Genomic DNA, 14,556 nt, shown 5'->3' with positions numbered 1-14,556 from the left:
TGTTGGTTCGAGCATGTGGTTTGTTAACAGTGTTATCCATCTAGCTTTACAAACTTCTACAACAGTTGTGGAATCAGCCGTTGTTGAAATTCTGAAAGAAAAATCGAGTTGGCGGAACCGTATCAGTTGAATTCAATTACAGAACAGGTTTTATAGCTCCACTACACTATCAAACGTTTTATTTAGCATTCTAGATTACTCAATGAGTAGTAAAGGTTGACATTACAATTATTCATAAAAATCGTGAAATTCTCCATGTATAGGCCTTTCAAAATACATATTATTACTTTCATTCCCTTGTCACGCACAACGTTTCTTCATTATTTGATACTTAAAATGCGAGTTTTCCACTGAAAATGTCTTCGTCTGTCTATACTGAAAGCACTGTGCTGACTGGGCGGGCGTTCTGAAGGCGGTATAATGCATATACTTCCATCAACTGATTGTGAGCTGCAGGGAACGTGCAAGTGGTGCTCTCAGGCAGCGCGAACAAATAAAATACTTCAGCTTCTTTTTTCTCCGTAGTGGATTTAGACATGGCCTTAGTTACAACTTTAAAAACTATTTTGATATGTTAGTTAATGCTAGCGGTAATGTCGCAGCTAAAATGAACCAAAAGTATAGTACCCAGCGACCACATTTTTCACTGTAAATCCTTCAAATTTTTTGCGAAGTTTAGTCAGAAAATAATATCATAGTAACTTTGACGAATATCCAAAAAATAGACACTTCATTACGAAGCTGTTTTGTCAAACTATGAGATGTGCAAAAGTAAATATTTTGGACCGATTACTTTCTTCAGAACCGAATGAGAAGTATTTTATAGTAAAGAAAACGCACAAAAGCGAAAGAAGTTGTTTTTTATTTTTTAAAACGAAAGGAGACACTCTGCCCAAAATACTAACTCCATGAGTTGATGTAGCTTAGTTTCATTAAATACAGTATTCTTTATAGCTAGAAGATCGCAAAACTAATTGCGAATAACAGCAGTCAACACTTTATAAGCATTCAAATTATCATAAAAATTATAACAATTAAAAAGTCAAGATTGATTATGTGTTTCTAAATTCCGCATAACTGTATGAAGGTGTTTTATTCGCAGCTACTGGTTTCACAAGAGTATAGACTCATCTTTAGGTTTATAAGGTTACATTTCTGTACTGTAGATGGGGAATTACAGAGTTCCAGCTTTCGGGAAGATGTCCACATGAAGAGTCAGTCCACAGTAGTGGGCTGTCATAATAAAATTGAGAACACCCAAAAGATGCTTCTCAAAATAAACAAAGCATCACTGTTTAATGAACTTTGTACATTTTGACAAGCATCTTTTGGGTGTACTCAATTTCATTTGACAACCTACCAGTGCGGTTTGATTCTTAACGTGGACAACTTCCTAAAAGCTGGAACTCCTTAATTGTTGGTTTAGAGTATGGAAATGTAACCATTATAAACCTAAAGATGCGTCTATATTGACGTGAAACCGGTAGTGTTAATAATGCTGTTTCATACAGCCATGCGGCTTTCGGAAGGACTTCATTCTTGTCTTTTAAGAGATGCAATTTTTATGCTAACCCGAATAGTTATTGACTGCTGTTATTGCTATTCACAATCTGTCTGAGCTGTGGCTGCCCTCTAGAGAAAATTGTTTGGAAAACTAACTTTTCTCATGTATTTTCATCAGCCGCCTCGCGGGTGGACTGTGCACGTAGCACAGAGTAATTAGATCACAGCACTTCCACCTCTCCCTTCGTGAGCGGTCAGATGCATACGCAGCGCAGCGCGGGATTCCGAGTGTAGGCGAGCGATCCAATACAAAGCTGTGTGATGCGGCTACTCTGTCCTACCTGCGCAGCGCGGCCGATCCCATTACACGTGAGAAATGGGTTTTCCGACTTTCCTTCTGTAAAACATATTGTATATTAATGAGGCAAAGCTACAGCATCCGCTGTTGTTAGTTTTTCGGTAGAGATTCTCCTTTTACTTTAAAAATTAAAAAAAAATACTTATTTCGGTTTATGCGTTTTAGCCATTATACATTACTTTTCATTCGATTCTGAGGAAACTTATTGGTTCATAAAATTGATATTTTTCGCATCTTATAGTTTTACATTGCAGCTTGATGATAAAGTGTCTGTGTCTTCGAAACTGCTCATAGTTATTATGATACTTAATTTCTAAGTAGGCTATCGCATAAAATTTGAAGGTTTTACAGTGAAAAATACTGTCACTGGCTTCCTTCGTTTGGATCAGTTTAGGTCCTACATTGTTGCGCATGAAATGCAACTAAAACACCGGAATTGTTTTTAAAACTGAACCAAGAGACATATCTCACAGCAGAATGTAGGAAACAGACGTTGAAGTATTTTATTTGAGCGTGCTGGCGTCGAGTGCGCTACCTAAGCAGCTCAGTCGAGAACAGTTCGTGGAAATAGACGCGTTATTCCGCCATCAGCACGCCGGTCCAGTCAGCACAAGTACGTTCATTATGGACAGATGAAGGACGTTTTTAATGACTTGTATATTAAAATTGAAATACTGAAGAAACATCCTCTACGACAAAGGGATGATACTACTAGCTTAAATTGTATATATGGAAAGGAATATTAACGGGGCCGCGCGGTCTGAGGCGTTTGGTCACGGTCCGAAGGGCTCCCCCCGTCGGAGGTTCGAGTCCTCCGTCGGGCATGGGTGTGTGTGTGTGTGTGTCGTCCTTAGCGTAAGTTAATTAAGTTTGATTAAGCAGTTCTTTCAACTTATCCAGGTCTCATATCCTTCATTTCCCACGTTTTTGCAATCTGTTTAGTTTTAATCTGCAGTTCGTTATTACCCCGGCAGTTTGGTCCCATAAGACCTTACCACAAATTTCCAATATTAACGGAGAATTTCACCATCTGTATGAAGAACTGAATTGTTGAATATTGCTACCCAAGAAGTAAGCTCGCATGTTACCAACAACGTTTCATTATACAGGGTCGTCCATTGATAGTGACCGGGCGTAATATCTCACGAAATAAGCATCAAACAAAAAAATTACAAAGAACGAAACTCGTCTAGCTTGCAGGGGGAAACCAGATGGCGCTATGGTTGGCCCGCTAGATGGCGCTGCCATAGGTCAAACGGATATCAACTGCGTTTTTTTTTTAAATAGGAACCCCCATTTTTTATTACATATTCGTGTAGTACGTAAAGAAATATGAATGTTTTAGTTCGACCACTTTTTTCGCTTTGTGGTAGATGGCGCTGTAATAGTCACAAACGTATAAGTACGTGGTATTGCGTAAGATTCCGCCAGTGCGGACGGTATTTGCTTCGTGATACATTACCCGTGTTAAAATGGACCGTTTACCAATTGCGGAAAAGGTCGATATCGTGTTGATGTGTGGCTATTGTGATCAAAATGCCCAACGGGCGTGTGCTATGTATTCTGCTCGGTATCCTGGACGACATTATCCAAGTGTCCGGACCGTTCGCCGGATAGTTACGTTATTTAAGGAAACAGGAAGTGCTCAGCCACATGTGAAACGTCAACCACGACCTGCAACAAATGATGATGCCCAAGTAGGTGTTTTAGCTGCCATACCGGCTAATCCGCACATCAGTAGCAGACAAATTGAGCGAGAATCGGGAATTTCAAAAACGTCGGTATTGAGAATGCTACATCAACATCGACTGCACCCGTACCATATTTATATGCACCAGGGATTGCATGGCGACGACTTTGAACGTCATGTTCAGTTCTGCCACTGGGCACAAGGGAAATTACGGGACGATGACAGATTTTTTGGACGCGTTCTATTTAGCGACGAAGCGTCATTCACCAACAGCGGTAACGTAAACCGGCATAATATGCACTGTTGGGCAACGGAAAATCCACAATGGCTGCGACAGGTGGAACATCAGTGACCTTGGCGGGTTAAAGTATGGTGCGGCACTATAGGAGAAAGGATAATCGCCCACCATTTGATCGATGGCAATCTAAATGGTGCAATGTATGCTGATTTCCTACGCAATGTTCTACCGATGTTACTACAAGATGTTTCACTGCATGACAGAATGGCTATGTACTTCCAATATGATGGATGTCCGGCACATAGTTCGCGTGTGGTTGAAGCGGTATTGAATAGCATATTTCATGACACGTGGATTGGTCGTCGAAGCACCATACCATGGCCCGCACGTTCACCCTATCTGACATCCCCGGATTTCTTTCTGTGGGGAAAGTTGAAGGATATTTACCATCGTGATCCACCGAAAACGCCTGACAACATGCGTCAGCGCATTTTCAATGCATGTGGGAACATTACGGAAGGCGAACTACTCGCTGTTGAGAGGAATGTCGTTACACGTATTGCCAAATGCATTGAGGTTGACGGACATCATTCTGAGCATTTATTGCATTATTGTGGGATTTACAGGTAATCACGCTGTAACAGCATGGTAAGTTGACAAAAGTACATGTATCACATTGGAACAACCGAAATAAAATGTTCAAACGTACCTACATTCTGTATTTTTATTTAAAAAAACCTACCTGTTACCAACTGTTCGTCTAAAATTGTGAATCATATGTTTGCAACTATTACAGCGCCACTAAAACATTCATATTTCTTTACGTACTACACGAATATGTAATAAAAATGTTGGTTCCTATTTAAAAAAACGCAGTTGATATACGTTTGACCTAAGGCAGCGCCATCTAGCGGGCCAACCATAGCACCATCTGGTTCCCCCCTTCAAGCTAAACAAGTTTCGTTCTTTGTAGTTTTTTAGTTTGACGCTTATTTTGTGAGATTTTTGGTCCGGTCACGATCAATATACCACCCTGTATATGGACACTATAAAACCAAGTCTGTAATTTGGGTGGTTTGTGGGATTAAAGGGACCAGACTGCAATGGTCATCGGTCCCTAGTCTGTAATTTGATTCAAACTATACAGTTTCGCCAACTCGCTCTTTATTTCAGGATTAAGAAGAATGGCTATTTACGCAATCGTTCTAGAACTTTGCAAAAGTCTATGGACAACATCGTTAATGTATTACTTGCCGGAGTCAACAGAGGATGACGTTAAAAAATAGCACAATGCTTTTGGGACAAATGGCAATTCCCTAACTGTCTTGGCAGTATCGATGGAAAACACAATCGCATTAAAAATCCAAGTAAATCTGGTTCCGTTTATTATTGCTATAAATCCTTTTCGGTTTGATTATTAGTTGTCACTGATGCAAATTATGGGTTTGTTATGGTGAATTTAGGCTCCTATGCCAAGGGGAGCGACGCAGGTGTTTTTGATGGATTCCCCTTCCGACATGCGATAAAAATGGGATGACTAAAAATATCTGAAATACACTCCTGGAAATTGAAATAAGAACACCGTGAATTCATTGTCCCAGGAAGGGGAAACTTTATTGACACATTCCTGGGGTCAGATACATCACATGATCACACTGACAGAATCACAGGCACATAGACACAGGCAACAGAGCATGCACAATGTCGGCACTAGTACAGTGTATATCCACCTTTCGCAGCAATGCAGGCTGCTATTCTCCCATGGAGACGATCGTAGAGATGCTGGATGTAGTCCTGTGAAACGGCTTGCTATGCCATTTCCACCTGGCGCCTCAGTTGGACCAGCGTTCGTGCTGGACGTGCAGACCGCGTGAGACGACGCTTCATCCAGTCCCAAACATGCTCAATGGGGGACAGATCCGGATATCTTGCTGGCCAGGGTAGTTGACTTAGACCTTCTAGAGCACGTTGGGTGGCACGGGATACATGCGGACGTGCATTGTCCTGTTGGAACAGCAAGTTCCCTTGCCGGTCTAGGAATGGTAGAACGATGGGTTCGATGACGGTTTGGATGTACCGTGCACTATTCAGTGTCCTCTCGACGATCACCAGTGGTGTACGGCCAGTGTAGGAGATCGCTCCCCACACCATGATGCCGGGTGTTGGCCCTGTGTGCCTCGGTCGTATGCAGTCCTGATTGTGGCGCTCACCTGCACGGCGCCAAACACGCATACGACCATCATTGGCACCAAGGCAGAAGCGACTCTCATCGCTGAAGACGACACGTCTCCATTCGTCCCTCCATTCACGCCTGTCGCGACACCACTGGAGGCGGACTGCACGATGTTGGGGCGTGAGCGGAAGACGGCCTAACGGTGTGCGGGACCGCAGCCCAGCTTCATGGAGATGGTTGCGAATGGTCCTCGCCGATACCCCAGGAGCAACAGTGTCCCTAATTTGCTGGGAAGTGGCGGTGCGGTCCCCTACGGCACTGCGTAGGATCCTACGGTCTTGGCGTGCATCCGTGCGTCGCTGCGGTCCGGTCCCAGGTCGACGGGCACGTGCACCTTCCGCCGACCACTGGCGACAACATCGATGTACTGTGGAGACCTCACGCCCCACGTGTTGAGCAATTCGGCGGTACGTCCACCCGGCCTCCCGCATGCCCACTATACGCCCTCGCTCAAAGTCCGTCAACTGCACATACGGTTCACGTCCACGCTGTCGCGGCATGCTACCAGTGTTAAAGACTGCGATGGAGCTCCGTATGCCACGGCAAACTGGCTGACACTGACGGCGGCGGTGCACAAATGCTGCGCAGCTAGCGCCATTCGACGGCCAACACCGCGGTTCCTGGTGTGTCCGCTGTGCGGTGCGTGTGATCATTGCTTGTACAGCCCTCTCGCAGTGTCCGGAGCAAGTATGGTGGGTCTGACACACCGGTGTCAATGTGTTCTTTTTTCCATTTCCAGGAGTGTACATTTTTTGCCATGATCGTGTATCAAGTGACCATATGTTTTTTAGGGTATGTAGAATTTACTGTAAAGAAACATTTAACGAGCTCTTTTCCAAAAAGGCTATAAGCTCTCTGTCGAGAATGATTGTAGAATGTTCATGTCGTTCCATAGAGGTTAAATTATGAATTTTGCAAAAACCTGTCGAAACCAATGTAGAAAATGCAGAACATATTGTGAAAGCGGTAGCATTATTACACATCATCCATGATCTTGAATCACTAATGAGACTGAGGTTGCTTTTTCTCAGGAAGTATGCCAAAATATACCAAAAACAGCAGAAGATAATATGCAAAACAGATAAATCCTTTATTTCGAGCAGCTGTGCACTTGAGAGAAAATTTAAAACTGTATTTTGAACAAAATCCTATACAAAGAATGTAAACCATGTTGCTTAATGAATGTGATATATGTGCTTATTTGTAGCGCCCGCTTTTTTGGAAACTGAGAGAATATTTAAAATTGAATTTTGAACAAAATCCTATATAAGGAACGCAAATTATGATGTTTAATAAACGTTTTGTATGTACTTGTCTGTAATACCCGTTATTTTGGCAAGTGAGGGAAAATTTTAAATTAGTGTGAAGAACAGCTGATAGTTGTAGAAGAATATGAGGCGGCTAAGTACCATAGTCCTGGAGTTCAGCAGGGAGGTATATCATTCATGTTTGGACTGGTATCATATACAAATATCGGATACGTCTCATCGCTAGCGACGGTAATTTATCAGCTGTGTAGTATCGAGATAGGTTTCTCCAGTCTGCTGAACATCCTTGCTGTTAAAATTTCGTCTATGGGTTCGTCTTTCAAGAATATAACCCTAGAGCCGGCCGCGGTGGCCACGCGGTTCTAGGCGCTTCAGTCCGGAACCGCGCGACTGCTATGGTCGCAGGTTCGAATCCTGCCTCGGGCATGGATGTGTGTGATGTCCTTAGGTTAGTTAGGTTTAGGTAGTTCTAAGTTCTAGGGGACTAATGACCTCAGATGTTAAGTCCCATAGTGCTCAGAGCCATTTTAACCAATATAACCCTAGAGCATAGCGCAACCACCTCGACAAGACCCTCCTCCAGGCTGCAGGAATCAACTGAATGGAGTAACTTGTGGTAGCTTCTGACATGAAACTGCTTGACCATGCTTGGCATCGGTTGCGACTTGCAGTGCACTGTCGCAGTAATCCTTCTCATATACGTGATGATCTCAGGAGAGGCACCGTCGAAGAATGGCCAGACTTCAGCAACAACGTCTCGAACACGTTGTGAACAGCATACCAAGAGGGATCCAAGCAAGCAGATTATAAATGGTGGAGCAGCACGATACTGAATATACCAACGAGCTAAAAAATCACGACCACTTGCCTAATAACAAGTTGGCCAACCACTGGAACGCAATAACAGCAGCGACTCTACTTTGCATAGACTCGACAAATTCTTGTTAATTTTCTGCTGGTACGTGACACCACATGTCTGCTCACAGATCACCCAAACCCTGTTAATTACGGGACGGGGGTTTGTTGGTGCGAAGCTGGCGCCCGATAGCGTCCCAGATATATTCCATTGGGCTTAGATTAGGTACATTTAGTGGCAAAGATATCGGCGTGAGTGCGCTGTCATGCTCCTCAAAATATTTTAGAACGATTCTGGCCTTGTGACAGGAACAGATATGCTGCTGGAAGATGCCATCGCCGTCGGCGAAGACTCAAGCACGAAGGTTGGTTGGTTGGCTTTGGGAAGGAGACCAGACAGCGTGGTCATCGGCCTCATCGGATTAGGGAAGGACGGGGAAGGAAGTCGGCCGTGCCCTTTCAGAGGAACCATCCCGGCATTTGCCTGGAGTGATTTAGGGAAATCACGGAAAACCTAAATCAGGATGGCCGGACGCGGGATTGAACCGTCCTCCCGAATGCGAGTCCAGTGTCGAACCACTGCGTCAAGCACGAAAGGATGCAAGTTGTCCGTAATAACGTTCACGCAGTCGACAGCTGCCATGATGATTTCAATTACTACCACGGGTCGTATGGAAGCTTAGGAGAACGTCCCCCACAGCTTAATATTCCACCCATCGACCTGTGTCTATACGGCCGTGCATGCTTCGAGCAGCTGTTTGCCTGGATGACGGCGTATTCGGACACTGCCATCGATTTGGGTTAACAAAACGTAAGTGATCAAGTATTCATTGCAATCGTAATTTACGATGTCATTGAATCAGCATGGGAACACGTGTGGATTGTCTGCTTCGGAGCCCATGTTCAGCTATGTGCGCTAAACGGTGCTCTCCATCACTTGTGAGTGAGTCAGGTGTGTACTCTGTCGTCCAATCAGCCACAGAAGCCTTCGCAGAGCAGGCTCGGCTTCGACAGACGTTTCGTTACGAGGCATGCACGTCCAACACACAGTCATCTACTCGTGGTTTCGACGTCCTTCGACCACTTTTCATAGATGCTTACAACATTTGTTGTGAATAACCACCCAACTTCGCGATTCCTGATACGCTCGTTCGCAGGCCATAGCCAAAGTCGTTAATGTCACAGGATTTCTCCATTTGCAGGTGTCGCTAGAACGATTGCCAGTTCATCTCTTCGCCGTTCATGTATAGGGTGGTTAGAATTAAATTTCCGCTACTTGAGATGGTTTAGACGGAAAACCACTTACCGTATGGTCAACCAACTTAATAAGAATGATTTCAGACTGTGCACTGGAAAACTTGCGTTGTTAGTAGTGCTAGTGTCATTCCTTGAACGTTAGGGACGGGTATTGGTGGACGACATAGGGTTCAAACACAAACATCAGTATGCTTTACAGTTGCAGACAGTTGCCGGCCGCAGTGGACGAGCGGTTCTAGGCCCTTCAGTCTGGAACCGCGCGACCGCTGCGGTCACAGGTTCGAATCCTGCCTCGGGCATTGATATGTGTGATGTCCTTAGGTTAGTTAGGTTTAAGTAGTTCAAAATGGCTCTGAGCACTATGGGACTTAACTCCTGAGGTCATCAGTCCCCTAGAACTTAGAACTACTTAAAACTAACTAACCTAAGGACATCACAAACATTCATGCCCGAGGCAGGATTGGAACCTGCGACCGTAGCGGTCGCGCTGTTCCAGACTTTAGCGGCTAGAGCTGCTCGGCCACCTCGGCCGGCGGTTTAAGTAGTTCCAAGTTCTAGGGGACTCATGACCTCAGATGTTAAGTCACATAGTGCTCAGAGCCATTTGAATCATTTTTTGAAATTGCAGACAGTCTACAAGGGTATGGACAAGATGACCAGAGCTCTACTAGTAGTGCTGTTTCTTCAAAACAATAGCAACAGTGCTGTTGCTCTTCGTGAGTATCGACGCATTAAACGAATACAGACAGGTCGTTTTCCCTCATCGGGCTTGAACAATGCGAATCGGAAGTTCGAATTAACTGGCAATTTGGGAATTGCTCCTGGGAGAGGCCTACGGCCAATTGCGCCACAAATTATTTAAGAAGTTACTGTTGCCATGGCTGACGCAGTGGGCAATCTCCAAGCAGTGCACGAGCTATGTCAATTGTCAAATGTGTGTGAATTCCTAAGGGACCAAACTGCTTAGGTATCGGTCCCTAGACTTACACACTACTTAAACTAACTTATGCTAAGAACAACACACCCACCCATGCCCGACGGAGGACTCGAACCTCCGGCGGGAGGGGCCGCGCGAGTTGTGTCACAACAAATGGTTCAAATGGCTCTGAGCACTATGCGACTTAACTTCTGAGGTCATCAGTCGCCTAGAACTTAGAACTACTTAAACCTAAGGACATCACACACATCCATGCCAGAGGCAGGATTCGAACCTGCGACCGTAGCGGGCGCTATGTTCCAGACTGTAGCGCCTAGAACCGCACGGCCACTCCGGCCGGCTGTGTCACAACAGCTATATATTCTATGGTTCACCGTTCGAAAGGTACTGTGAAAAGTTGTGAAATGGTATCTCTGGTGCCCCTCCAGGTTATCGTGGATGCACATGGTCGTCACATTAATCAACGTTTGTGACCTGGTACGTAAATATGGTACGAAATTAACAAATGTTACCCTCCTATGTAGAAATTAAAATGTGTTTCTTTCAATCTTTTATTGGTTATTTCTCTTCCGCATATCTTTACAAATGTTTCCACAAAGTTTCATTGTCCTACGATCATTCGGTTTTCATGGGAGCCCTCTCAAGTAGCAGAAGTTTAACTATAACCACCCTGAAGTTTCTTTACTGCGTCACGTGCTCGCAACGCCAGCAGGTGGTATTCAACACTACAGTGGGCAGTAGTTCTTTTGGTTCATTAGTGCATTTTCTAGCACTGCTCTCTCTCAAATGTGTAAAGACGTCCACTTTAGAACAGACTCCCTACTCTTGCTTAAATTTTTTGTTTGCCTGTAACAGTAAAGGTATTTTGTTTAAACTCCCTGGCAGATTAAAACTTGTGCTGGACCGACGCTCGAACTCGGTACCTTTGTCTTTCGTGGGCAAGTGCGCAACCGACTTAGTTACTCAAGCACGAATCAAGACCCGTCTTCACAGCTTCACTTCCGCGAGTTCCTAATCTCCAATCTTCCATCTTTACAGAATCTCTCCTGCGAAAAATTCATTCTGGAAACGTCTTCCTGCCTGAGGCTAAGCCATGTCTCCGCAATGTCCTTTCTCCCAGGAGTGCTAATTTCGCAGGAGATCTTCTGTGAAGTTTTGAAGGTAGGAGATGAGTACTGGCGGAAGTACAACTGTGAGGAGGGGTCGTGAGTCGTGCTTGGGTAGCTCAGTTGGTAGAGCTCTTGCCAACGAAAGGCAAGGGCCCACAATTTGAGTCTCTGTCAATTTTCTTTCTGTTGATCTTCAGGTGAACTGAAAAACGCATCACTCCATTATTTATGCTATTCTGATGGGAAAATGTGTTACCTAAATAGAATACAACTGCTTAATTATGTACTTACCTTAGGAGGCTATGAATTAATATCAATGTCTGCACCAATCAGATCTTCTAGGAGCTATGCCGAAATCCATCTGGGTGTATTTTCCTCAAATCATTTTGAGTAGTGTAGGCATGCGGTATTATTTCAGTGTTGCGAGAACTGGTAACATTATTGTTTCGAATATGAGCAGACAATACTCTGTATCGTAAATTCTTTCTGCGGTATTGACCTAACATCTATTCGCAAACGTTTCTACATCCATTTCTGCTTCTCTTGGTACACCTTGATGATGATCTCCACACATTAAATGCGCTGACAACCTGGACGCAAATTCTGAAAAAAGCTGAAGATTAAGGTTTAACGTCCCGTCGACGACGAAATTAATAGACGCAGAGCAGAAGCTCTAATGGAATAAGGGTGATAGGGGAAATGATCCGTAAGTCTCAGGGAAACACGGAAAACCAAAATCAGACTGGCTGGACTGGGATTTGAACAGCCGTCCTTTCGAATGCGAATTTCGTGTGGGGCTTTTGTGCCACCTCACTCGCTTATATTTAACGAACATCTAACGATTTGACAATGTAAATATTCTACGAATCGCATGTTGTATACGAACTTAAGCGCAGTTATCAGAAATTCTGATGTACGTGGGCATGGATACCAATTTACGCCTTTGAGATTCCCCAAAGAGAAAGACATCAACGTTCGAAATATTCTTCAATCAGTCCATCGTAAGAAGAACAGGAAAACCAAATTTTATGCGTATTTTTAATACGAAATTTCTCGTCAGATATATGAAATTGTTACGTTAAAGAATTTGCCTTATCATAGCTACTATTTTGGAAGCAAATCGTAGCATAGATTTACTTCAAAAGGCGTTGATGCCTCTCGAACATTTATACGGATACGAAGAGCGTTGGGCATTATTTTATGAATCGCTTGAGACTTTCCGGCAAAGTGCGAAAGGAATATCAATATTTATAACGTATAGAAGGATATTTCAGATATAACCATTATTTTCATTACAGTGTGTGTGGTACAACCTATTACATGCCTTACATATTATGGTAATCTGTAGAGTATAAATGTGGTAGCGCTTTACGGTGATGCCTATTGACTAGACGACGTCAAAGAGGTTGTGCTTCGCCCACGTGTAGCAGTTCCGATGCCTACAGGTGGTATTTTAAAGCCGCGCAGCCTTTCGGCCGCCGAGTAGATCTCACTGTTTCGCGGCTTTCACCCACAAGAAATATAAGCCGAAATAACTAAAAATTTTTTTTCCTTAATCAGAAGCTAAAGAACGCAATAACTTCAGTCTTTGGTGTATTCTTTAGAGAATAACTCGCTATGGCGCGTAGGATAATATAACTAAATTTATAAAATACATTACCGTCAGATTTATGCTATCGTTACAATTTAATTTTTTTCACCGAAGAATGTGTAAAATTACGAAAAAATCGAAATCAGAAAATCTCACTCTGCCGCTGCCTCTGGCGTTTAATCGTTCCGTGTAAAAAAAAAAAAAAAAAAAAAAAAAAAAAAAAAAAAAAAAAAAAAAAAAAAGTTGCAGAAACTGACGTCGCTATGCAACTAAGCTGTAACACAGTGTCGCCATAGTAGTTTAAGCCTGTATGTTATGTAATGACGAAAGTTTGCACTATCAATTTAAGAAACGACTGTATACTCTCCTCGTTGTGATAGAAATGTTACACTCAGGAAATATATACATATATATGTTACATTTACAGTAATTTGTGTTGGAATCATGTTAGATACACAGATAAATATAGCATCAGCAGGATGTGAATGTTCCTTTGCATTCATTCAGAGTCCTCTATAAATGCGTGCTTGCCTAAGAATGTTAAAGAAAAAATGAAGAAATATTCAAACAAAAAACCAGTGGCATTATTGAGAACAAGTGAACGGAGTTACTGAAAAAAATTGCAAAAACATGAAATTCCATATACATAACATGCGTCGCGGCTTTAAATTCAACAAAAATATGCTATCAGCTATATGTAACATAGCTTTTTTAAGTAACAGAACGTTGTGAGGATTAAGTACATATTATGCTAAGTTAATGATGGATTACGAATAAAATTAGAGATGCGTCTAAGAAAGACGAATTTAAAATAAATTGACGAAAAGCGGACGCCAGTGCATGTAGCGCCAATGTTCCTATCTGCCAGCGAATGATAGTTAGACATATTACAGAAAACATCTACAGTGTTCCTAGAATCCAGTAATCACCTAGATAGAAACGAAACAGTATTTTACTGTGGTCCGTAGCTGCCATATGCGTCGAAAATCTAACGAACGTTTCTGGATATGGGATGATATCATTGCTGACAGATAGCGAACGCAAGTGCAGAGCGTTTACAGCACCTGTGTCGGAGGGGCTAGCTGGCGTCGGCTTGGTCTTAGGCGTCTGGCGTTGTTTACGACGACGCTGCCAGCAACGAAGTGCCGCTGCTCGGCGGGTCTCGGTCTGTGGAGGGACGCCGTTCGGGAGCGCATGCGCCCTGTCGCTTCCCCCACCCCCATCCCCACCCCATCCGCATCACCCCTATTGGCGGTCAACGTCTGCCCACCGCGCGTGTCACTGCAGCCGAGTATTGCGCTCTCTGGTCTCTGCCTCTTGTGATCACGCTCTCACTGAGCCGCGTCAGTCAATCAATCAAACCTGCTAACTGTCGGAAGCTGTGAATCGACTTTAGGAGACACTCGGAGCGACGTATATTTCAGCCGCTAATTCGATGCTATTTACACTGCTAGCCATTTAAATTGCATCACTACCAAGGTTACGAAATATCAGAATTTTACTTATTGTTCGAATAC

General features: G+C 43.5%; 1 long non-coding RNA gene across 1 annotated transcript in view; it reads right to left on the bottom strand.

Moving 5' to 3' along the window:
* Positions 1–14,187, bottom strand: part of LOC126469566 (uncharacterized) — a 208,954-nt gene extending 194,767 nt beyond the window's left edge. Inside the window, exon 1 of the long non-coding RNA XR_007586016.1 lies at positions 14,104–14,187. This is a non-coding gene — a long non-coding RNA (uncharacterized LOC126469566). The remainder of the gene's footprint in view (positions 1–14,103) is intronic.
* Between the last annotated feature and the right edge of the window lie 369 nt (positions 14,188–14,556).

This window comes from Schistocerca serialis, chromosome 3 (genome assembly GCF_023864345.2).
Source record: "Schistocerca serialis cubense isolate TAMUIC-IGC-003099 chromosome 3, iqSchSeri2.2, whole genome shotgun sequence".
NCBI lineage: Eukaryota > Metazoa > Arthropoda > Insecta > Orthoptera > Acrididae > Schistocerca > Schistocerca serialis.
Note: the sequence above shows the minus strand (reverse complement) of the source record. Positions and strands in the feature narration are given on the sequence as shown.